The sequence below is a fragment of the Tupaia chinensis genome, unplaced genomic scaffold (genome assembly GCF_000334495.1).
Source record: "Tupaia chinensis unplaced genomic scaffold, TupChi_1.0 Scaffold000140_1, whole genome shotgun sequence".
Taxonomy (NCBI): Eukaryota; Metazoa; Chordata; class Mammalia; order Scandentia; family Tupaiidae; genus Tupaia; species Tupaia belangeri.
The window spans coordinates 5,446,292-5,471,074 of record NW_006159610.1 but is presented as its reverse complement, the minus strand read 5'-3'; positions in this window follow the sequence as shown (position 1 = coordinate 5,471,074).

Genomic DNA, 24,783 nt, shown 5'->3' with positions numbered 1-24,783 from the left:
TCCTCCCATCTTCTGATTGACTTAGAGCCCCAGGATGCAGTCTTATGGGAGCTGTGCTGCTTTTCCTCTCTATTCCCAGCCATTCCCCACTAGGATCTCATCTGGTCCCCTCCTTTAACTATCACTTATACTCTGAGGATAGTCAAATGTTTATTTCTAGTCCTTACTCTGCTCCCGAACTTCATACTACCTTCTTGACATTTTGCTTAGATGTCTTAGAAACATCTTAAATGTAATTTGTCCAAAACCAAATGCTCATTTTGCACATCACCTATACTTACCGTCCCTCAGTTTCCCCATCTCAGTAAATGTACCTGAAACCTTGAGTCATCTTTGCCTTCTTTCTTTTGCTCATAATTCACTCAGTCCATTAACAAGTGACTCTGCTTTCAAAATGGGTTATGAATCTTACCACTTCCTACTATCAGGATTAGTACTATTTTAATCTAAGCCACCACTTTCTGGACAATTATAGTAGCTTCCTAAATGATTTGTCTGGTTATATGTTTCCTTTTCCACACACATACTGGTCGATTTTTCAACTCATGTGATTCTTTAATATATAAATCAGTTCACATCTCACATCTCTTCCTGGCTCAACACTTTCAATGGCTTCTTTTCACAATTAAGAATCTGAAAGCCCTCACTGTGGCCTATAAAGCTCTGCCAATCCTGGGTTCAGATTCCTCTCCAGATTCATCTCCTATCATCGTCCTCCTCACTCATTGAAATTCATTCACTCACTTCCTGGCTCTTCCCTGAACAAGGACTTCTCCAAGGGACCTTGCAAGTGGAGTTACCTTTGTCTTGAACTCTCTTTCACCAAATGACCAATTGATTCTCTCTCTTGCTTCACTTAAAGATATAGCTCATAGGTCACCTCTCCTGAGAGGATGTCCCAACACCTTATCAAAAACAGTGTCCCTTATTCTATTCTTGCTCTTATTCTTCATTGCTGCTGTCATTATGTAATTCTGTGCTAAAATATGTTTGTTGTTTGACTCCTCTACCAGGGGCTAAGCCCTCTCTTACATATGGGCTTTGTCCAGCTTTTCTGTTTAATGCCTACTGTCCAGAAAACTGCTTCCACATGAGGCTAAGTATTAATTCCATAAATATTAGCTGGCTGAATAGCAAAATCAGTGGGCAAGGAGATTGGTTTTTTGATTTGTGTGACTTTTTATTTTGGCAACCTTGGGAATAGCAGTGAGTCTGTCCAATCCTCAGAAGTGTCTAGCACGGTGCCCAAAGCAGAATTTGCATATATACATACTTGTTGGGCCAGCAGTATAGTCCCCACATCACCTGGTGTGGCTGTAATTGTATCCAGGGATTCTGGCAGTATGAGCTCCTAGACTCGGAGTTATTGATTGCTGAGACTCCTAGGAAGTCGATAAACTATAGCAGGTATGTTCATTTTAGGATGCATTCAACATGGGTTCAGGAATTATACCCTGTTTAAATTTTGGAGGCATCTATTAAAAATAGGAATAGGATAGCTAATAGATACAGAAAATCTAGTTGTTCAAGACATTAAAACATTATGTGCTAAGACTTAGAAACTTCCGCTGGCAAAAATATTGGCAGAGTAAAACACTACGACCTTGTATGTTTTATATAGCACTCCATCTTGCTGTAAAATTCTGTCCTTTTCCATAGTTATCACATTTGCCACAAGTCTCCCTAGTGGAAAGATTTTTGTTAATGTCAGAGGTTTTTAATCTTATGTAGTACTGTCCAGTTTGGAATCCATTAGCCTCCAATAGAAGGCTGATACCCAGGACTGGGAACACTGCTAGTGTAGTTCTGAAGACCTCTCTTTATACCTTCTCCCAACTGTGACCTTTCTTATGTTTCCCACAGCCCTCCCCAGACCTCCCAGGTATACAGAGGACTTCCCTTCTACTGTCTGCCAGGTTCTTCTAAGGCAGCGACACTGTGTTAAGAGCTGTTGTTTGGAGCCTTGAGTGTCCTATGAAGAGAGCCCTTGAGTGCATCTGAGTCAGAAAGAAGCCTTTGGCATTGTCCTTCCCATTTTGGCTCCTCCCCCTCCTTGGCCATGGTTCCTTTCTCAGCCTCCCTGCCAACATCCACATGGCACCTCATGGTGGGGCAGGGAGAGGGGTCATCTCTTCTTTAAGAGGCTATTCTTGGGTCTAAATCCCAACTCCATGCATTTTATTAACTGACAAATTAGGGCAAGGTACATAACCTCTCTGGACTTGAGCCTTTTCGTCTCTAATAATAGTAACGATGATGATGATGATAGTGTGTTGGCTTTTTAAAAACTTCTCATATATGTAGATGCTCCATTGCTCATCGCTGTTATTTTCAGGAGACTAGAAACCATCTTGCCAGTCCATGGGCTCTTGTTTTTAACACTCTCAAGATGCTGTGAGTGGGCAGAGCATTCAAGATAGTCATTGCTCTCATTCTATGTGGGATGACACCTGAGCACATTCTGAGAAGGCAGCCTTAAGAGGCAGTCCTCTGTCCTGGTGAACAGAACAGGGCTCAGAGTGTCTTCTTCCATTGACTGTGTAATTTGCAACAAGGATTCTAAGGAGACTCATCTATGCAGAGACAATGTGCTCAATAGGTGCTGAGATATTTTTGAGCCAGGAGTGGCCGGTAGGAGCAGGTACATGTGAGAAGGCTTCATGAGAAGGTTAATCACTGACCCCTTGCTTAATATATGTCCTCGTTAGTATTTCAACCTTCATAATATTCCTCTTTTTATTGATTTTAAAAGTTTTATCTTTATCTATTTATTTATATTTTTGGAGAGATTTTTGCTATAGGGCACTTGCACTTGCCAGAAAGACAGGGACAGAGAGACAGAAAACGAGAAATAAACCCCCTGGGGAGGTAGCCATGCCGCAATCCCTTCTCCATTCTCCTCTTGGGGTCTTGGGCATGCACACACACGTGCCTGGCTTGAGTTTAAGCCACTGGATCTAGGACTCCAACCGCAGTCGACTACAATGTAGCCATTATGCCATCTGCTGGTTTCAAAAGTTTTATTTATAATTGGTGCATGATAATTGTACATATTCATAAAGTACACCAAGATATTTGGATACATATATGATGGGGCCTTCAAAAAACTCTTGGAAAAATGCAGTTAAAGTATACATTTACTTTGGTGCAAAAAAAAAATATGACATCCATTCATAGTTTTTTCATAATACACATTTTCCATGAACTTTTAAAGATACCCTCATACAATGTGTAATGGATCAAATTAGGGTACTTAGCATTTACATCACCTTAATATTTTTATCAGTTTCACTAAACACTTACAAATATACAACAAAAATTAGCATTAAAATCAAAATAAAAGTAAGCAATGTTTCTGTATGAATGTACACATACACACATATGCACAGTATAACTGTTACTGAGAGTACCCACACTAACCTGTAGGCCTGCAAAGAAGCTCTACAGCATCTGTTATGGTTTAGGAAAGTTTTTTAAGTTTTGTAATTTCGTGCTAATGGACAGTATTGGATGTACCCCTATAGTTTGTGTGTCAGGACTTGGTTATATTGCAAAGGTGTTAAAGTGAAAACTTAAATTCCTTTATGGTGTCTCAGGGTGGGGCCTTTGAGTGTGACAAAGTCATTAGACAGGACCCCATGGTTGAATTCTGGTGTGTATACAAACACAGGAAATGAGGCAGGCAGAGGCCACATGGGTACAGACTACACTCTACTCTGCTCAAAGTTCTGCCTTCCATCATTCTGTGATGCCTTTGGAATTTCCAGCCACCAGAACTGTGAGTCAGTAATACCTCTGTTTATCAATCACTCAGTCTTGGGTACTTCTGTTACTGGAACTGACTAGCATAGCATCTAATAAAATGCTGATAGTACTTAAATGTGTTCATCTACTCTCTGAGTTTAGTTCGTTTCTCATTATCTTGAGAACTATTCCCTGTAGCCAAATGCCAGCTACTCATTTTAAAGAGATTTCTGGTTTCTTTTAAGTCACAGAAATTAATAAAAACATGGTCTTTCCTTTCCTTTTTCTTTTGACAGTCAAAAAAATGCATGGCTGAGCCATTTCTTCCCAAGATTAAATAATAGGGCCTCCTACCTCCAACAGGCTTCAAACTAAATTGAAGAAAGCATCCCTTCTGGTATTTCCCTGTGTATGGGGAAAACTTTCTTCATGTACCTTAATTTGCATGAACAAGTATTATTGATCACCTCATTTATATTGGTTGTTTTATGCCCCCAAGTAAGATATAGTCCCTCTTCCCAGATATAGTCTATAACCCAGTAGGAAAAGTCAGAAAAGTAAACTGACCTTATCGTTCATGTAGAAAGGAACACATACCATAAGAGAAAATGAAAAGCAACCTAAAAAGAAAAAAAGTAAAGTTAGTAGTGAGCAAAAGGATGTTGATATAAGCTTCTGCAAGATGCAGTCAGGAATGGAGTAGAAATGATATTGGTGGAAAATTTTGCTTAGGCCATGAGTTAGAACTGCTGTTCTTTTCTTTCTTCCTTGGAAGGAGGGGCAATAGGTGAGTAATAGTACTTACAAAGTATCTAAATACAAGGAGAGAGAGGGTGAGGCAGTATCTACCTTTTCATTGGGCATTTGGACAAAGGGTCTTTTGTGGAAAGGTTGTGGGCAGAGATGAAATTTGGACCTTGAGGAGAGAACCTGTTTTGGTCAGTGATGAAATGTTCACTCCTGGTATATCTTTCAGTCTTTCAACACACCCTGCATGCGTTCAAGGGTCTGCATTATTATTTGCTTTTAAAGATCATTGAGAGAATAGTGATTTCATTTTTAATTACCTCCCTGCTGAGTTTTCCTCCACTGGTGTCTTTTGCTTTTTATGTTTGTGCTAACCTATTCTGGATCCAGCTGTCTTCTGGTTACTGGTGTAAAGTAGGAGTGAGTGGCAGGTTGTTATAGCAACTGAATCTGATAGCAGTTGGAGGTACCTGTGGGGATTGATCATGAGCTTGAATAGTCTGTAAGTTTTTCTTAGGAAGTTTTAAAGTCACTTAAAGGCCTTTCTTGCAGTTTTTATTCTGATAATGAACCTTTTCATGAATGTTCAGATCATGTGAAGACATTATCAAATTATAAGACAGTCCTAAGAATGTTCCATGATTCCCATCAACTGTAACACTGAATGTTCTACTGTGATTTTATTAAAGTTGTGACTAAGTAAGATTTCGCAGAGACCAGGGTGTTAATGGGTCTCTTATACAAAAGTCTGGTGATTCCCATCTTCTGTGACCTCATTAGTAGGCTGTTTGAGGCTTCAAACTCGCCCTCAGCAATCCACCTTCACACTCTGTATCATTTCCTTTTACTCCCTGTATTTTAGATACATTTCAGACACATGGGAGACTTTTTATAACCCATATGACACATTCAGTGTCAGAACCCTGGACCTTTGCTTCGCTTTCTCCTTTTCATAGCAAGCCTTGAACCTAATTCTTCATTTGGTAAAATTTTTCTGAGGTTGAGCTCAAATGCCACCTCTTCTGTGAAGCTGTCCATACTTTCCTCTTCTAGGCAGAATTCACTCCCTTCTAAAAATAGCACTACTATATGAGTTTGGAGTTGTATCACAGTTACATGGTTATTCTTCAGGGATCACAGCGCGTTTCTGAGTAACATCTTTTTCCTTGCAGCTTTGCACATTTGTTCTTCTCTTGCAAGAGACAGGTCACATGTTTTTATACTTGCTTATTCTAAAAGGTGTGTATCTCAGTCTTGCTCTAGATGAAGCTGGAGCTTTAGTAATGACTCTATAGGACACCATGTAAAACCTGACCAATGTTCTGAATGATGTTACACGATACCATGTTCTTGGACTTTAAGCAACTTTCAAGGTGGAAAGGAACGAGACCAGCAGTTAGCATAATGGCTATGTTGCTGGACTCCCATGTAGTTGACCGCAGTTCGCGTGTGCGTGCGTGCCCAAGTCCCAAGAGGAGAATGGAGGGGAAGGGATGGCAGTGTAGTCATTCCCCCTGGGGGGTGATTTCTCACTTTCTATCTCTCTGTCTGTCTCTGTCTGTCTGTCCAGTGCACGCGCCCTAAGCAACCCCCCCCCCAAAAAAAAAAAGATGGAAAGAAAGGAGGGCAATAGTTCTTATACCTTCCATCCTGCTCCACCATCAACTGATATACCATTTTGGCCAACATTTCTCAATCTAGGTTTGGCAGGGCCTGTTTCATAATACATATGCTTAAGCTCCTGAGCTTCTGATTTGTAGAGCTGCAAATGACTCCCAATTGGACAGTGTTTCTCCAGCTCTGCTGGTGACCCTGTGCACAGCTTGACTGAGAAGCATGATCTCATGGTGGCTCTGAGTCCTGGTTGCACATTTGAACCCCCGAGGGAGGTTTCCCAAGTGTTAAGTCCCAGTTCCTACCCCCACCCTTTAAATCAGAACATTTAAAACCAAAGCACTGATACTCTTCTTGCTTTCTACTGAGAAGCAAAATGGAGAGAGAGCATGGCAGTAAACAGGGAGAGGGCATTGTGTTCTGGGGAACCTCAGAGGAGGCTCAGTTTTAGTAGTTTTCATTTATTTATTAATTATTTGTTTATTTAGTTTGTTTCCTGATGAGTAAGGAGGAATGACAAGTAACTCCATGAACAGCTAGAAAGCAAGGGTGAAGCCATTTTGGGTGGGAGGCTGATGGAAAGCCTACATATGTGGATTTGTGAGAAAGACCCTGGCATAAATAACTGCAGAGATGTGAAGGCTAAGGAAACCCAAAGTCTAGTTTGAAGATGATGAACTTAATGTTGGAGGGAACAGGAAATTACTTTGTTTTTAATCAGGAAGTAATTTTAAAGGTAAGATTTAATATCAGTAAGTCTTATTGATACAGATAAGGTGGATTAAAATACATGGCAATGAAGGATTTTGTTCAGGTTAAACATGCAATGGTTGTTGAAATAAGTGGCAACAGGAAGAATTTGCTGTGGGATGCTGGCTACCTTCTAGTTTGCATGTTCAAATGGATGAACCACAGTGGATTTGGGCAACCCATGGCCTCTTCTCTTCTCTCCATCTTTCTTTCTCCTGTTCTTTTCCACTTACTCATCTCTCTTTCTTTGCTGAATGTGGTGTTGACTTTGTATTAGTCAAGGCTTTCTAGGGAGACAGAACCAATAGCTTTGTATAGCTATGTAAGAGAGAATTTATTGGAGGCATCAGCTTCACGTGATTATGGCAGCTGAAAAGTCCCACAACAAGCTGCCTGTTAGCTGGAGATCCTAAGATTCTGGTACTGAGGATCAGTCCAAGTCCAAAGACCTTAGAGGAAGAGTGCTGATGATGTAGCTCATGGTCAGAGGCTGAACGCCTTACAGTGTGGGGTGGGGAGCTGCTGGTTTAAATTCTAGGTCCAGAGACAAACAACCCTGGAGTTCTGATGTGAAAGCAACAGAAGTTTATGTTGCTCTGTCTGTAAAGAGACCCATTTATCTAGTAGGTTTGTTCTCTCTAGGCCCCTTGTTGATTGGACTGGACCTGCCTACATTTAGGATTGATCTTCTACAGCAAGTCTAGTCAGACTCACATGGTAATCTCTCCTGGAAACACCCTCACAGACATACCCAGACATACCTTAGTCCAATCAAGTAGACACCCCAAACCAACCATCACAGTCTTCTATTTAGAGTGTCTTAAAGTAGGTGCAAAGAGATATAAGAAAGGTTGATACCGTAGCTTAGTGGTTAAGGGAGCTGGATCCCATCTGGCTGACTGTAGTTCGAATCTGGCTCTGGTGGTTTGAACAACACACTCAGCATGTGTGTGTGCTTGCCCATTGTTCCAACAGTATGGAGAAACTGGGGAGAGAGGATTACATGTGATCACACTCCATTAGGGATGATTTTTCCCTCTCCTTCTCTTTTTCTGTCTTCCTGTCTTTCTCTCATGAGTGTCCAAGCCCTTAAACAATTAAACAAAAATCAGAAGAAAAATAAAAAAGCAAGAATTATGTATGGGCACACATTTTTAAAGATGTACCTTGTCTTCAGGGAGTCTGAATTGTTTCAAACATATATTTAAAAGTGAGTATGTATTGGATGTTTCTAGCGATTTAGAACCCTTGAAAGAATCCTAAAGGAAAATAATGTTACAATTTTAGATCTAAAGAGGATATGAAATTTTGTTTAATATTGCTTTAGGTAATTTTATTAAGGAGAATTACCTTAAAAGTAGAAGAGAGGAATAAAAATTGACAATAGGATAGAATTCAAGGCCAGAAAGAACATATTTGAAAAGAACCTACTTTCTTTGAAGAGTGAGGGTTTCCATATTCAAATAAATTATACCAAAGCGGGTGGGGTATCTTAAAAATTTGATCATAAACTAATAGCCCAATAGTGTCTGAGAAATACTGAAAATGGGAGAGATTCTGCAATATTGGTGATAAAAAAAATATTCCCATCAAAATTGAACAGATGAACTTATGGCCTAATAAGTTTAGTGGCAGCCTCTGCAAAATCCCCTTAAGAGTACCTGAGCAGATGTTTCATGTAGACCTAGAAAAGGAAATAGTGGTCATCGTGGGCCAGCTGGAGCTCACTAAAATAAATTTGTGTCATTTGCTTCATTTCATTTGAGATGGGGTTTCTATATTAGGAGATTTAAGAAATTCCGTATACAATTGGTGTCTAGAGTTCAGCAATCCATCTAATAATTTTTCATAATTTCCCTATGGTAGAAGTAAAAACAGGTCAATATACTAAAATTAGGTCAAATAACAAGCAGTTAATTTGCCCCCTCATGCAAATATTATTAATCAATCCCAAACCAGAGGCAGGTTTCTATTTGAGTAGGACTCTTACTTTGTTCTTTCCTGGTTGCTACTTTTATCAATAATAGGTGAATCATACATAAATGTGTATCAACTTACCAACTGGTACATATTCTCTACTGTGAGATGAGCTAACACACATGGTGATAGAAATTGGATTTAGATATCGATAGACTGAAAGCAATGGTCCATTGTTAACCAAAATACAGACAGATTCTCAAGTTGATTCAGAAATTGTGACAATCAGAATAATGGGTAGGAATGAGGAAGTCTTCAAAAATTTTATAGAAAATGTATACTATGAAAAAACTATACACAGATAACACTTTTTTAAACCAAAATAAACTCATTCTTTAATTCAATGTTTCATGAACCTTTTGATATATTGTATGGGAGCTGACCGCCACTGTGCTCTAGGTGTTTTCTGTAGTTCCGTTTTACTCTGAAACTGACTGACAACTTGTCTTCAAAAATCTAGTTCCTGACTACGAAGAAGGTTGGAATTGATTACTTTGAAAGTCTATTATCCTTTGTAATTACTTTGAGAAACTATTTTATGCAATATACCATCATCCCAATTATTTATCATAAAATTGAATCTATCTCATTCATCATCGTTGGTTTCAAAACACTTGTTGCGGTCTGAATAAAATGAAATCTCTATCCTGGATCCAGTCAGTGACATGGTAGTTAAGATGGCATGAACAACTACACAGTTTGAGTTCCAGACCTGTGGCTTAACATGCTGGGTGTGTGTCCAAAATCCTAAGAGAAGAACGGAGGAGAAGGGATTGTGATGTGACTATCCCGTCTTGGGGGAGGGGGAGGTGCTTTTTCTCTCTTTCTCTTTATCTCTCTCCAGTGAATACACACACGTCATAGCAAGTTAGAACAAAACAAAACAACACCAGACACATGTGCATGTTTGCCCAAAGTCCCAAAAGGAGGGACTGTTTCAATGAAGGGTACTTCTCACTTTTTCTCTCTGTCTCTTTCCAGTGAGTTCTATCAAGATACAGAACATTTTCATCACCCCAGATAGTTAACTTACATGCCTTCCCAATCAACTCCCTCCCCTCGCCCAGCAACCACTGTTCTGATCTTTACTACAGTAGGTTACTTTTACATGCTCTAGAACTTTTCATTTTTTATTTGTTCATTAATTTATTTAAATCTTCCTTCTTTCCTCCCTCCCTCCCTTCCTTCCTTCCTAACTTCCTATTTGACCAGAGAAGGACTGAGTGAGAGAGAGAAAGAAGGAAAGTGAGAAAGCAAGCCACCAGGTCCAGGACTTGCAGGAGTCCAGTGCCCCTAACCACCATGCCATCTGCTGGCCCCTAGAATTTTACATTTAAATGTATAATTGTTTCTTTTTGTGTGCCATTTCTTTTGCTCAGAATAATGAGATTCATCCATATTGTTGGAGCATCTGTAGTTCTTTTCTACAAGAATTCCTGAGTAGTATTTCATTGTATGAATATATCATAGTTTTTAAAATTCATTTTCCTGTTGATGGACATTTGTGTTTTCTTTGCTAATGGGAATAAAGCTGCTCTGAATATTCATGTGCAAGTTTTATCCTTTCGTTTCGAACATATAGGTGTGAAATTTCTGGGTCATATTGCATAGATACGTTTTATTATATTAGAAACTGTTAAAAAGTGCTCAGAGTGATTTATGGATTTTTTACACCTCGCCAGTAGTCTTCTGGTTGTTTCACATTATTGTTGACATTCAGTATACTCTGTCTTTTTATTTCTAGTGATATAAATCAAATTTAATTTTAGATTTACTTTGTTTTCATATGTCTAAAATATTAAGCATTTTCTCTGAGTTTACTGCATATTTGTGGGTCTGTCTTTCATGAAGTATACATGTTGAAAGTTTTTTTCTTCTTCATTTTTGAGAGGTGTGCTGGATATAAATTTATTTGTTGGATTTTTCTTTTAGCATTTTTAAATTTTTTTACAATTTTTAAATTTATGGTAGATAATGTATGTGTGTGTGTGGGTGGGTGGGTAGGTGGGTGGGTGAGAGAGAGAGAGAGAGAGAGAGAGAGAGAGAGAGAGAGACAGAATGAGAGGCCCAATTTTTTAGCTTCTCAGGATATCTTGGGCGTGTGTGCATTCCCAGTGTATTTAAGGTTGACCAGGCCAGGGACCTGAAGTCATCATTGTCCACAAAGCTTCTAGTACTATAGTTTGGTAAACTATGGACTGAACCACACAGTTGGGGCCTCTTTTGGTACTTTTAATATGTCATCCCATGGCCTCCCTTCTGGTCCCATGTGTTCTGATCATAAGTCAGCTGTAATCTCATTGAAAATTCCTTGCATGTGATGATTCATTTTTCTCTTACTGCTTTCAAGATTTTCTCTTTATCTTGACTTCTGATAGTTTAACAGTGATGTTCCTAGATGTGTAGCTCTTTGAGTTTATCATAAATGAAGTTTTTTGAGCTTCTTGAATATAAATGAATATTTGTTTTTTTAATCAAGACTAGAAATTTTCTGTTACTGTTTCTTCACATCTTTTTCTGATCCTTTCTCTATCTCATTATCTTCTGGAATGCTCATTATGAATATGCTGGTATGTTTAATAGTGTCCCATAGTTTCTTTTTCTTCTTCTTTTTTTTTTTCTTTTCTGTTTCTCAAATTGGAAAATTTCTATTGACCTATCTTCAGATTCACTAATGTTTTCAACTCCTACCTTAAACCTGCTTCAGTTGCAGTACTTACATTTCTAGAATTTCTATTTGGTTCCTTGAAAATACTTTCCATCTCTTTATTGATATTTCTATATCATGAAACATTGTTATCATAGCATTCTTTATTTTTTAGATTTTTTTTTAGTTAAAAAAATTTTTTTTCTATAGGCTACACGTGCTTAACAGAGAGAAATAGATGACAGTGAGTGGGAAAGTGGGAAATCTACCCCCAGGGTGATGGCCACACCATAATCCCTTCTTCATTCTTCTCTTGGGATTTTGGGCATACATGCACCTCGCATGATTTTTAGGCTACCAGTTCCAGGACTTGAACCATGCAGTTGTCCATGTGAGGTCTAGCACCTCAATCTCCACAGCGCTTGTTGGCCCTCTTTGAAAATTTTAATATAGGTGATTCCATTTTTTGGTTTAATTTTCTTCAAGGAGCATTTCTATTGACTGCCTTTCCCCCCTGTGTAATGGTGATACTTTGTTTTATTTCATGTCTCATAAAATTTTAAGACATGACATTTAAGATAATATAATATGACTACTCTGGAAATCAGATTTTTCTTCATCTCTCCTCAGTGGTGTTGATGTTGTTGTCACTGCTGTTTGTGTGTGGACTAATTCTGAGAAATCTCTTTTCTTTATTGTGAGTAATTACTGAAGTCTCTGGTTAGCTCAGTGGCCATCTAATGATTTTATGACTGGACAGAGATTTCCTTAAATGCTTAGATTCAATAAGTCTCCTCCCACTTTGCCATGGAGCTCTGTGTGGAGTTGGGGCATGCTTTACACTCAGGCATGCGGCTTATGACTTTGCCTTCACTTCCTGTTTTATAAAGACTCAATGTCAGCCCCAGGTAGAACATCAATGGCTTCTTAGATTTTTTTCCTGGGCATGTGTTCATTCATGCACATGTGCATGGCCTTCTAAATTTCTAGGAACTAGTCAGAATTTTTCCAAGCACAATGTAGACATCTTATTCCCCACCTTTTCCTTTTAAGTTTTTTGCTTAACTTCTTGTTTGCTCCAACTATTATCACCACATCAGGTAGCAATGGTGCTAAAGTTTATAACTAGGCCAGTACACGGTATGTGTTGCTAAGACACTGTGCTCCACAGGCTGAGACCCCCTGGGAGGTCCAGGTCAGATTCTTGGGCCAACCTAAAAGTTGGGCATGATAGAGTATACCTGTAGTCTAGACACTTGGAGGCTGAGGCAGGAAGATCTTGAAACAGTGAGATCCTGTCTTAAAATATGTAAATAAAATTTACAACTGATTATTTTCAATTATTTTCAGCCACCAGGGATAAGTCTGTTAGTGCTGAGTGAGGTCTGAGTCAGATCAAATAAAAACAAACCATGAAAATGGGGTTTTCCAAGGAATATTAGACATGTTGAATTATGATAAGTTTCTGAGAATGATGGTTTGGGAAGGCTCCAAACATGTTTTGGCTCCTCCATTGGCTTCTGGGCTCCTTAGTGCTTTGCCTTAGGATTAGGAGGTGTTGGTTTTCAGTGCTACTATGGAGCAGGGGAGGGAGGGATGGTGATAGGGCAAATTAAAATGCTACAAAAGTTGCTGTTCTTACTGAGATTTGCGTTTTTCTTGACCAAATGCTTCTTGGATTGTTACAATAATTCCCCCCCCCCTTTTTTTTTGGAGAGGTTTTTGCTATAGGGCGCATGCGCTCGCCAGACACAGAGAGAGAGACAGAGAGACAGAAAACGACAAATCACCCCCCAGGGGGGATGGCCACGCCACAATCTCTTCTCCTCCATTCTCCTCTCGGGATCTTGGGAACACACACACACACACACACACATGTGCGCGTCGTGAGTTTTAAGCCACCGGGTCCGGGACGTAAACCGCGGTCGACTACATGGGAGTCCAACGACATAGCCATTACACTAACTGCTGGTCCCTGTTACAATAATTTTAAGAGTTCTGAAAAAAGGTTTTGGACAGTTTTTGCCAGTATTCCCATTTCTTTTATGGAGGAGCAGCTTTTCAGTGATATAGCTCTGCATTCCTACCGCTGACATAGATAGAAACAGGAAGAAGTGGTGGAATAAGTAGTGCTGTTTGATACTTCTTCACATACTTCTTCACTTACATATATATATATTTTTTTCAGGTTTTTGCCATAGGGTGCATATACTCACCGGGGAGAGACAGATAGAGTGAAAAAAAAAAAAAAAAAAAAGCCAGAATAGACTCCCACGCACACTGCCCAGGGGGAATGGCCATGTTGCAGTCCCCTCTCCTCCAGTCTCCTCTTGGGATTCTGGGCACTTATGCACATGTGCCTGGCATGATCTTCAATCCACCAGGTTCAGGACTTGAACCATGGTTAGCCATATGAGAATTAGCCTTAATCGCCATGCTACCTGTTGGCCCCACTCTTTATTTCTTTTGGTAAGTAGAAGTTTGAACTTCAACTAAGGCCAATTTATGAACTTCTTTTATGATCAGAACTTTCATCTCTTTATCTAAAAATTTTATTTCCTATTCCAAGATCATAAAGATTTTTGAAAATGTTTTTTCCTAGAAGCTTTATAGTTTTAACTTTTAGATTAATATTCACAGCCCCTCTTATAATATTATTTGTATTCAGTGTAAGGTAAGAGTCAAGGTTAATTTTTTCCCTTATGAATATACATTTTTTCCAGTACCTTTTCTTGGAAAGACATTCATAACTTAAATTGTTTCAGTAACTTTGAATGAATCTATTTCTGAATCTCCATTTTTATCAGTTGATCTAATTGTCAACTCTTTCTTTACTATCACATGTTCTAAATTTCCTTAGCTTTATAATAAGTATTGCAATTATGTAATAAAACGCCTTCAACTTTTAGGTTGGCCCAAGAATCAGACCTCCCATGCGGTCTTAGCCTGTGGAGCACAGTGTCTTAGCAACACATACCATGTGGCTGGCCTCATTTATTCGCCTATTTTATATCTTTCTCATTTCCATATATTAAAGCTTTTAAAAAAATAAATTAGCTGAATTTTGGTAGGGATTTTCTTGATTTTATGTATCACTTTGAGACAATATGACATCTTTCTTGTTTAAGTTTATTTATTTCTTACATGAATAAGAGAGAGAAAGAGACAGAAACAGAGAGACAGCACTCCCAGGAGGGCCTTGATGATGCAATCCGTCCTCAGCCCCAGCCAGCCCCAGATCATGTGCATAGCTGGTGACCACAGAGGTCTCCAGATGTGAACTCAGGACCATCCCTTGTGTGTGTGTCTCAAAAAGCATTGTGTATTATTACTTCACCAGCATTTGGCCCCAGATTTAATGTCTTAACCCTATTGATCTTTTAATGCACAACTATGGTATCTTTATTTATTTACATATTCATTTCTATCAGTGCTTTATAACATTCAGGGTATGATTTTATGCATATTTACTTAGATTTGTTCTTTGGTAGTTCATGTTTTTTTAATGCCATTGTTAATGATATTGTTTAAGTTTTATTTTTTAATTTGCAGTTGCTTATATATAGAAAAGCAGTTGATTTTTACATATGGCCCCTGTTTGCTGTGACTACAAACTCACATATTCATTCTGGTAGATTTTTGTAAATTACTGGAATTTTACGTAATTATGCCATCTGCAAAGAGAGTTTTACTTTTTCTTTCTTTTTCTTTCCCAATCTGGATGCCTTTATTGGTCTTTACCCCAACCCCCACCTCTTACTACACTGGCTAGAACTTCCAGTACAATGTTGACTAGAAGTGGTGAGAACAGAGTCCAGCTTTATTTCAGTTTTAGGGAGAAAGTGTTCCATTTTTCACCATTATGTGTACTATTACTTGTAGATTGTTCATATATGTCCTTTATCAGACCAAGGGCATTTTTTCCCCTTTATAGTTTGTTGAAAATTTTAATCATTATTTCCTTTTCTTTGCAAGTAGACCTGTGGAACACATATAAAGTAGGAGGATCTGGTTGGTGATGAGTTGGTTGCTAGGGAGGCAGGAGAAATGAAAAGAACATGTGCTTCTGCAGGCCAAGCTGGACTGGGCAGGCAGAGCCGTAGAATGGCAATGTAGACAAACTGGACTGGCGGGAGGAGATCTGATTTCTATTCTTGGCTTTGCTACCAACTAGCTATTTAACCTCAAGTAAGGCACTTTGATTTTTATCCAGCACTTAAAAGTACAGCTGAGAGCCAAGTTGATCTTAGAGAAAATTCAGTAGAGTTGCAAATGTGATTTAGAAAAGTAAGATTTGAAAAATAAGAAATGTGAGAAGAGATTGATGAGCCTTGTCTTCCTTTGTCTGCCAAATAAAAGGCTGAGATTGAAACTGTTTTATATAATTTTAGTTCCCTGCACCAAGACAACCATTCACCTGCTTTCTCATCTTTGGGTGCCTTAACTTCCCTTTTCTCCAAGACAACACAGTCCTGGTTTCTTTAGTTTTACTGTAAGTCTCAAGATCAGATAGTGGCTTGTTCCCTAACCTACTTTTAAAACTTTCCCTCACTAAAACATTTTTTCTTTAAAAAAGAATTATTTATTTACTTTCATTTATTATTATTTAAAATTTTCTGTAGGGTACATATGCTCATGAGAGAGAGAGAGAAAGAGAGAGAAAGAGATATTGAGAAAGCAAGCTACCAGGTTTGGGACTTGAACCACAGTCAGCCATGTGGGAGTCCTGTGCCTTTATCGCCATGACATCTGCTGTCCCCTTAAATACCTTTTTAAAAAAACGTTAATTCATTTCTTCTGAAAGAGAGAGAAAGAGAGGGAGAGAGACAGAGACTTTAAACATGGTTTCTACTACAGTCCATCCCTATCCTCAGCTGCCAGGATCACAGGCATGCACATGCACCCAGTGTGTGCACAGAAACACCAGGACACAAAACCAGGACCCTCCCATGTAGCTTCAGCATTGCAGAGTGTTGCATTGCTGCTGCACCATGGTGGCTGGCCTAAAGCATCTCTACCTGTATCATCTGAGGTAAATTCTGTTTTCTGCCAGGACCTCCCCCCAATATTTGCTGCTACAAGTTGGTGTTGTCCCAACATGTAGGTATGCTTTAGGACTCCTCTGTTTGTTTACCTAGCCATTATGCCTAGGGCTGACATCAAAGTAGGTAGGTAAGTTTCTGTCTGCAATCACAAACCTTCCCATCTATATTTATAATGGTTCGGAGTGTGGCTTAGGAAAATTATTTCAGCTACTTTGAATGTCATTTGACTCTATTATTTTGTGTCATGCAAGTTTTTCTATTTTTATGAGTCCCTCCTGAAAAGTCAGTTTACCCCTAGAGAGGCAGGTACTTTCATGTAACAAAATCATGTAGGGCCATCTATGCTGTGATAGCGTCAGTTGAGTAAGATGGTGGTTGTGACAGCACCGGAGAACAGTGATGGGAAGTTAAAGGGGGAAGGGACCAGTGTGCTAGCCTGAAAATGGAGGGGATTAGTCTACAGATAAACTTTCTATTGATAGTTTTACTGGGAGCAACCCTTTGGAAATTTAAATCTTTTCCCATAAAATTTCTGTGAAATCCCTAAGGACTTATATTCTTAAGGTTATTTCTGTTCTCAGGCTAAAGCTTTCCCTAAATTTGTTCATTTCTGGATTATCTTTTTTCTATCACAGTAGGCAAAGTCTGTTCTATATTCATTGACCTAGATGTAAAATTCAGCTCCTTTTTCAATTTCCACATTCATAAAACCTTACTGCCTTTAAGGCAAGTGGTAGATTTTCCTGAAGACATAGAGCAGGTGGGAAATGTGGAGCAGGAAACGAAAGAGGCATTTCATTTACAGCAACTTCCAAATGATCGTTAGAGGTGTCCTTCAGATCTCCATCATTGTACACCAGGGCATCGGCTATGGTCTGAATATGTATGTGTGCCCCTCTACCTAAGTTTGTATCTTATCATCTTAATCCTCAAGGTGATGGCATTAGAAAGTGAGACCCTTTAGGAGGTGATTAGATCGTGAGGGTGGAGCCCTCATAAATGAGATGAGTGCCTTTAGAAGAGGCCCAAGGGACCTCATTTGCTCCTTCCTCTTTGTGAGTATTCTGAGTAGATACCTTTTACAGACCAGCAAGTGTGCCCGTCTCAGGCATCAGATTTGCTGGCACCTTGATCTTGAACTTCCTAGCCTCCATAATTGTGAGAAATAAGTTTCTGTTTATAGCCACCCAGTTTATGGTATTTTGTTACAGCAGTTCAAACAGACTTGGACAGCCTTTCACTGGTCACGTCAACCCATTCCATGCCCTAGTCTCATACCACCTTGTGGACCGTTTTTTTGCTTCTCCCTTCTATGGCCTTTCTTGACTTCTTTCTCACCCTCTTTCAGAGGGAATGCAGAGTGATGGAGCCTTTGGAGCTAGACATGTGGGCTTTAGTGTTGGCCTCATCACTGACAGACTGTATGGCTTATATAAAATACTTAAACTTTCTATGGTCAGTTGTCCCATTTGTAAAATGGGCCTAATGAAACGACCTATTTCATGAGTTTGTCATGAGTATTAGGGGTATGCTGTGGTTTGCTACCCACAAGACCTTTTGGAACTAAGGTATTCATTTCCTCGGATTCCATGAGTGTTAGCTGCTGATGGTCTATAGCTAAACTCCTTCTCAGAGACTGCCTCTGGCATTAGAGAATCTCTTGCCCATGTTTATACTCTCCCCCAGGGGCTTCTCATACCCAAAGAATGGTTGAGGTGGAGGTTCCATGTATTATCCTTTTGCCTTAAACTGGGGCAATTCTGAAGGGCCATTCTAGCTCAGAACGTTTTATGTGGTCATTTGAGACTTCTACTACAACTCCATCACAGTTCAGTGTCTCACTCTGCCAGTTCTACTTCCCTGACTCTCTAACAAGCACTCTCCAGTATACCTCCTAGAAATTTCTGTCAAAATCTGTTTTCAGCTTAAGTTTAAAAGAAAATCCAATGCATGCTAGTTGTCCAGTAAATTTTACTATTATTGTTTGGAGAATAAGATAGTTTATTTCAAGGGATTCTTCAGAATATTCCATACATGCATGCATACACATGCACACACACACACACACACACACACACACACACATACATACAGCAACACAAGGAAATCTAATGATTTGACTCAAGAGTAGTGAGAATAAAGTTATCCCATGTTTTGACAGAGGAACAATGGTTATTGTTTTATTTATTTATTTTTTGGGTCATTTTACTAATGTGTATTCTGTAACAATTGGCTTGCTCCAATAAAAGCAGAACCTTAGTATTTAATAATTGGCTTTCATCTGATATTTTTGGTGTACTGTAATTTTGTTATTTCTCTGTAATTGATTAATAGTATAAAATGTATAGAAGAGATGATAGTTTATATATTCCTTAAGGTTAGAAGTTAACCTGTGAAGGGGCTGGCAGGTGGCGTGGTGGTTAATGGCGCTGGACTCCCACATGGCCAACCGCAGTTGGAGTCCTGAACCTGGCAGCTTGCTTTCTTGCTTTCCCTCTCTCTCTCTCTCCTATACTTGCTCTCACCTGTCCATCTCTGCTCAAATTAAAATAAAAAATAAATAAATTAAATTAAATTAAATAATTTAAAAAAAGAACAGAAGTTAACCTGTGAAAAGCTGATATGTTACAGTGTTATAGACTAAAAAAGACATTAATGTGCATCAACCTTTAGAAACGAAACTAGTCTTATATCTAATTTAGCAATCTTTTTAGGCATTATAAATCTCAATTTATTACATCCATTTTGAATTTGCTGGTTAACTAAACTTTGTTAGGTGCTCACTATTGATTTGTCTGAGAATGACATTTTTTTAAATAATTACTTTTTATTTAACTTTATTTAGTTTATTTATTACATATTTTAATATTACCAGAGAGGGACAGAGTGAGTGAGAGAGAGAGAGAGAAAGTAAGCCACCAGGTCTGGGACTCAAACTGCGGTTGGCCATGTGGGCTGATCCCCAAGAATGACATTTTTAACAGTGGATTTTTATTTTTTATTTCTTTTTATGGGAATGTATTTCTGTTTAAGTATTATTGGTTTCTGAAGGGTAGCATCATAATAAGAAGGTACCCAAAGTTTCATGAGGGCAAAGATATGGCAATATTTTGCAGTTTGCCCACCCTTATCCAAACGTTGGATCTAGTTTTAAAGTATGTGTGTTTGCTAGGGTTCTGTCCCCAAACCGAGTGGTTTAAACAACAGAAATTTATTGTCTCTTGGTTCTGGAAGCTGGAAGTCTATGATCTTTGATGTTGAAATGTTAGCAGGTCCATTCCTTCTGAGGCTATAAGAGAGAATCTGTCTCATGCTTCTCTCCCAGCTTCTGGTGGTTTGCGGGCACCCGTTGGTGTTCCTTAGGATGTGGAAGGAAGGCCTTGATCACTGCCTTCATCTTCACATGGGTTTCTCCTCCTGTGTGTGTCTGAGTCCAGATTTCTTCTTTTTTTATAAGTACATTGGATTAGAGCCTATCCTGATGACCTCATGTTAACTTAGTTACCCCTGTAAAGACCCTATCTCCAAAGGAGTCTCAGTTTAAGGTACTGAATTTGGTGAGGGACACAATGCACCTGGAACACTCTGACTACTTTTTCTCCATTCCCAAGAATTGCTTTTCCTCTTAAATAATGCATAAGGAGAAGAGTTTCCCTAATTCCAGAGAGAATCTCAGTTAAATAATCTCACCTTGTTTTAAAATGGGGTTGTTGTCACATTCCACACTGAGTTGATAGCAACATGGGTTTATGTGTATTTCTGATGAATTGTACTTGGGAAATAATAAATCTGTCTAACAGTTCAGTTCACAAGTTCTCAAGAGTATTTAGCAGCCAGTCCATTTTTATAGATTAAAGAAATAAAAGTACCTTTTAGTTACTGCATACATTTACATGAATATAACAAAATAAATCATTTAATGAAATTTAGATGGCATGTTTTACAATATGTCAGTAACTTTATTTGAGGAGAGTGTGTGGTGGTTTCTAATTTTGTGTTGAGAATGTAGTCAAGTTGGACTGTGAAGAGGAATGATCCCTTTAGCAACCAGGGAATTATTTCCTGGCTAGAATCTTCTGTTTGAATAACCACTTTGAACTGTCTTACATCTGGTGGAAGCTTATCAAATGTTTATTGAATGAACAGAAGTGTCCATGGGACTTGGAATATTTGAGAGCAATCAAAAAGCACATATTTGTTCAGAAATTTACCTGGTACCTAGCTCTGGCTAGATGCGATGGAGGCTGCTGTTCTATATAAGAGGTAAATGTGCTTCCTGTGCGCACAGTTAAGAACATTCTCTCCACTACTCTCTGATTGGGCACTACTGCTTGGTTTTACAAATAAGGAAACTGAGGCAAAAAGAGGTCAAGCAATTTGACCATATCCCTATGGATCATTAGGTGAGGTGTGTTCTTAACCTGTGCACTCTAAGGCCCACCAAATATGACCTCTCTTTAGTAACAGATTACATTATTTTTTCTTTTAAAGTTTATTTATTCCACAAGTGAGAGAGTTAGAGAGACCTACCCACACATAGCACTCCTGATAGAATATCAATGCCATGATCCACCCCCAGCCTCAGCCAGATCAAGTCATGGGCACACACATGCCTGGTGTACTTGAGGTGTTCTCTGGATGCAAGCTGGCGGTCTTCCCATGTAAGCCTACCTCACAGAGCATTGCATTTTACTGCTGTGCCACCACCTGGCATCTAGAAGCTTACATTCTGGTTGTGGAGATAGGATATTTGTAATTAAGGCAGTTAGATAATGAGGATAGAAGAGGCTAACTGTACAGCATTTCTTATTTGTAAGCATGTGTGTAAGTGTGTGCTGTCAGTATTCCATAGAAGGGTGGGGTTGTGTAATGGTTAAGTATGTACACTTTGGGGTTAGAGCCCTAAATTGAAATCTCACTTGGACCTCTGTCCATGTCTGTGATGTTGGAAATGTAGCTTAATTTCTAAAACTTTTTATAAAATAGGAATAATAAAGGTATCTACCTCATTGTTATGAGGGATATATAGGATAATACAGTGATTCAGTGCCTGGCAAACTGTTTTTGCTGGAGTATGAGCCTTACAAAGGTAGAAATTTGTGTCTATTTTTTCCTGTATACTACACATCTAGAACAGTGCTTGGCATAGAACAGGCAGACAGTAAAGATAATACGTTGTTGAATAAATGACTGAATTTCAGTATGTAGATATCTGGGCTTAGTCCCGTCAGCAGGCCTGAAGAAGTAGTCAGCTGCTTACACACCTATGGGGAGCCGTGGTTCTCCACTCAGGATATTCGTTAGAAACACCTGAAAGGCTCTTAAAATAGGCTGTTTCTCAGGTTCCACCATGGGCAAATGTCAAGTACCACTGTTGGAGGATCATTGTAGAAATAACAGTGAAGAGGAATAAATGTGTATCGTGTTGAAGATTCAATACCAGAAGCAATTTTCTGAGTAACTTACCCTCAGACACTAAACACAACCTTTATCTGAATGGTAATTACAACGTTAACAATTTCAACGTACATTAAAATAATCAAAAATTACTTTTGAGTTCATATACAATATTGTGGAGGATTTAGGTTCAAATAATTACATACAGTTTGTTCTTGCATAAATCTCTGGTGGAATATTTGGAATTTGTGTGGGACTTGGGGGCAGTTTTTTTCTGGTGTGGACTGTCCTCAGCATTGCAAGCAGCTTGTCTAGATGAACCAAAAAGCATTGTGAGCTGCTTATATAAGCAGAGTTAGTGCCTACCTAATATAGGGAAAACCCACACCATCACACACACACACACACACACTGAGTGATTAAACCAAGGCACGACTTTTTAGACGGTTCCTTTTCTCGAAAAATGAGATGAGTTCACCAGTCACTAATGTGTTGATCCTAAGGACATGCCCTGGTTAAGGGACTACTTGATCTTCTGGTGCTTTTCTAACTCAGCAGGGAGGATTCTTCTTCTATTTTGACATGTACAGAATGATTTGTAGAGGGAGTTGATAAGATAGAAATGGATAGAATATGAGAGCCATGTAAACCTGGCGTCAGAGTGCAACCAGAAGGAATGGAGAGAAATTTGCAAAATGGTGAATTAGAGTGTTTCCTGGTTAAGTAACCACTTACTTACATGTCTCCCCATACATATTTAAAATTGTTTATGAAGAGTGTGTGCTGCATGTTTCTTTCAATAAGTACATGGTAAAAATATTAACACTATCCTATGGCCTTTATGAAAGTTGTAGAATAGGATTCTATTTTAATGTTGATCACGCAAGGCCTTTTTGATGTTTGTTAGGCTTCTTAACACTAGATTTGATCTAATTTGCATTTATTTTTAAAGAGCTACTTTGAAGGATTTCTGACCCTCTCAGGAAAGACTGTTACTGAAATGTAAGGCCTGAGATATAATTCAAGTCACCTTAATCAGATTTCTTAACCCTTGATCTAATCAGCATGCTGTTTTGCTTAGCTTCTTGGTCAAGTTCATTCATTAACTCAGAAGGCATTTATTGGATATATGCGGGGTCTTCCCCTGGGCTAGAATGTAATAAGATTAGTAGACGAATTGAACCCTGTCCTTTAGGAGTTTATAGTCTTATTGAATGAAGTGAAGGAAATAACAGAATGCTATTTAAAATGTATGATGGCTTTTATGCTTTAAATATGTTAAAGGTCTTTTGTGTCCAATAATTGACATTAACTGCAACTTTGTGCTCTTCAAACTGTATTATAGAATATTTTCTTTTCATATTTATTTCACAGTTAATATCACAGTTCTTTTCAAAGATGTTTTGGTGATTACAGTCATTCCCTACGAAGTGTTACTGTGAAATTAATGGAAAGAATCATTGGCATTTCACGGTTTTGCTGACTGTAGGCTGGGGAGGATTCTGAGCAGGAGAAAAGAAGGTGAAGTTGAAACCTTATTGATTTTTTATAGGAGAAAATTGCAGCATAAAGCCACTGCCCCCCCACATCATTTTCCCTCCAACCACACACTAAATTCTACCAGACACTTAAATATCACCTTCTACAACCAAGATAAATTCAAATAGGAAGATAATGTATACTAATTTTGAGGCCTAAGATATAATGAAAGGAAGAACATATGTACACATTTATGAAATACTGGAAAAAAAGATTTTTCTCTTGTGATTATTTAGAAGAATGGAAATTTGTGATCAGAAGTTACTTCCCATCCCACTTCCCCTATCCCACCTAAATAGTTTCCCTTTATTCTTCTTTCTTATATATTGTCCTTTTGTGACAACCCTTTACAGTTACAAACTGGAAGTCACTTTGCTGTTTCTCACTTATTCTTCTCCCTAATTAATGTTGATATATGTGGTAGGTATACCTTTTCCTCCTATTCACATTACATAAAACCAACCGTAAATTTGCATTCATAGTAAGAAATAAATGATCAACAAAATATGGGCTAGAAAAGCATGACAATAATTTTATTCAGGGATAAAGGCTTATATGTCTCCAATAGCCACATTGCTGTTCTGTGAACATTTAGGAGGTACTTCAAAAAGTCTGTGGAAACATGGGATTGGAATATGAGCTTATTTTGGTGTAAAAATCTTTGAGGGCTGGCCTCATGGCCTAGTGTTTAAGGGAAATGGATCTCACAAGGGTGACTGTGTGGTTTGATTCTGGCTCTGATAGCTTGGAAAACTTGCTGTGTGTGTGCATGTATGCCCCAGATCCTGAAAGGATGAAGAAATGGAAGAGAGAGGATTGTGGAGAGGCATACCCCATTAGGGGTGCTTTCTCCCTCTTCCCTTTTCTCTATCTCTCTGGTGAGTAAAAGCAGTCTCTGCCAAATAAATACATTTTCGAACTCCATAGTTTTTAAAAGTAATGTACATCTTCTGTGAATTTCTCGTTTATTCAATTTTATTTTTACCAGAGGGCACATATGATTGTTGGAGGGAGGGAATAAGGGAGAGAGAGAGTGAGAGAGGCACAAAACACCTTCCCCAGTGGGGCATAGTCATGCCACAATCCCTTCTCCATTTCTACATCCTGGCCAGATTTTGGGCATACACACACATGTACCCATCCTGTTTGATAAACTGCCATGAATGGGATTTGAACCATGCTTAGTCATGTGAGATCCAGCTCCCTTAACCACTGAGCTATAGAGACAGACCACCATGGGTTTTTTTGAAGACCTCCTCATACATCCCTTGTACCCAGATTGATTATTTGGACAATTTACTCCTCCTGACAGCCTTAATTAGG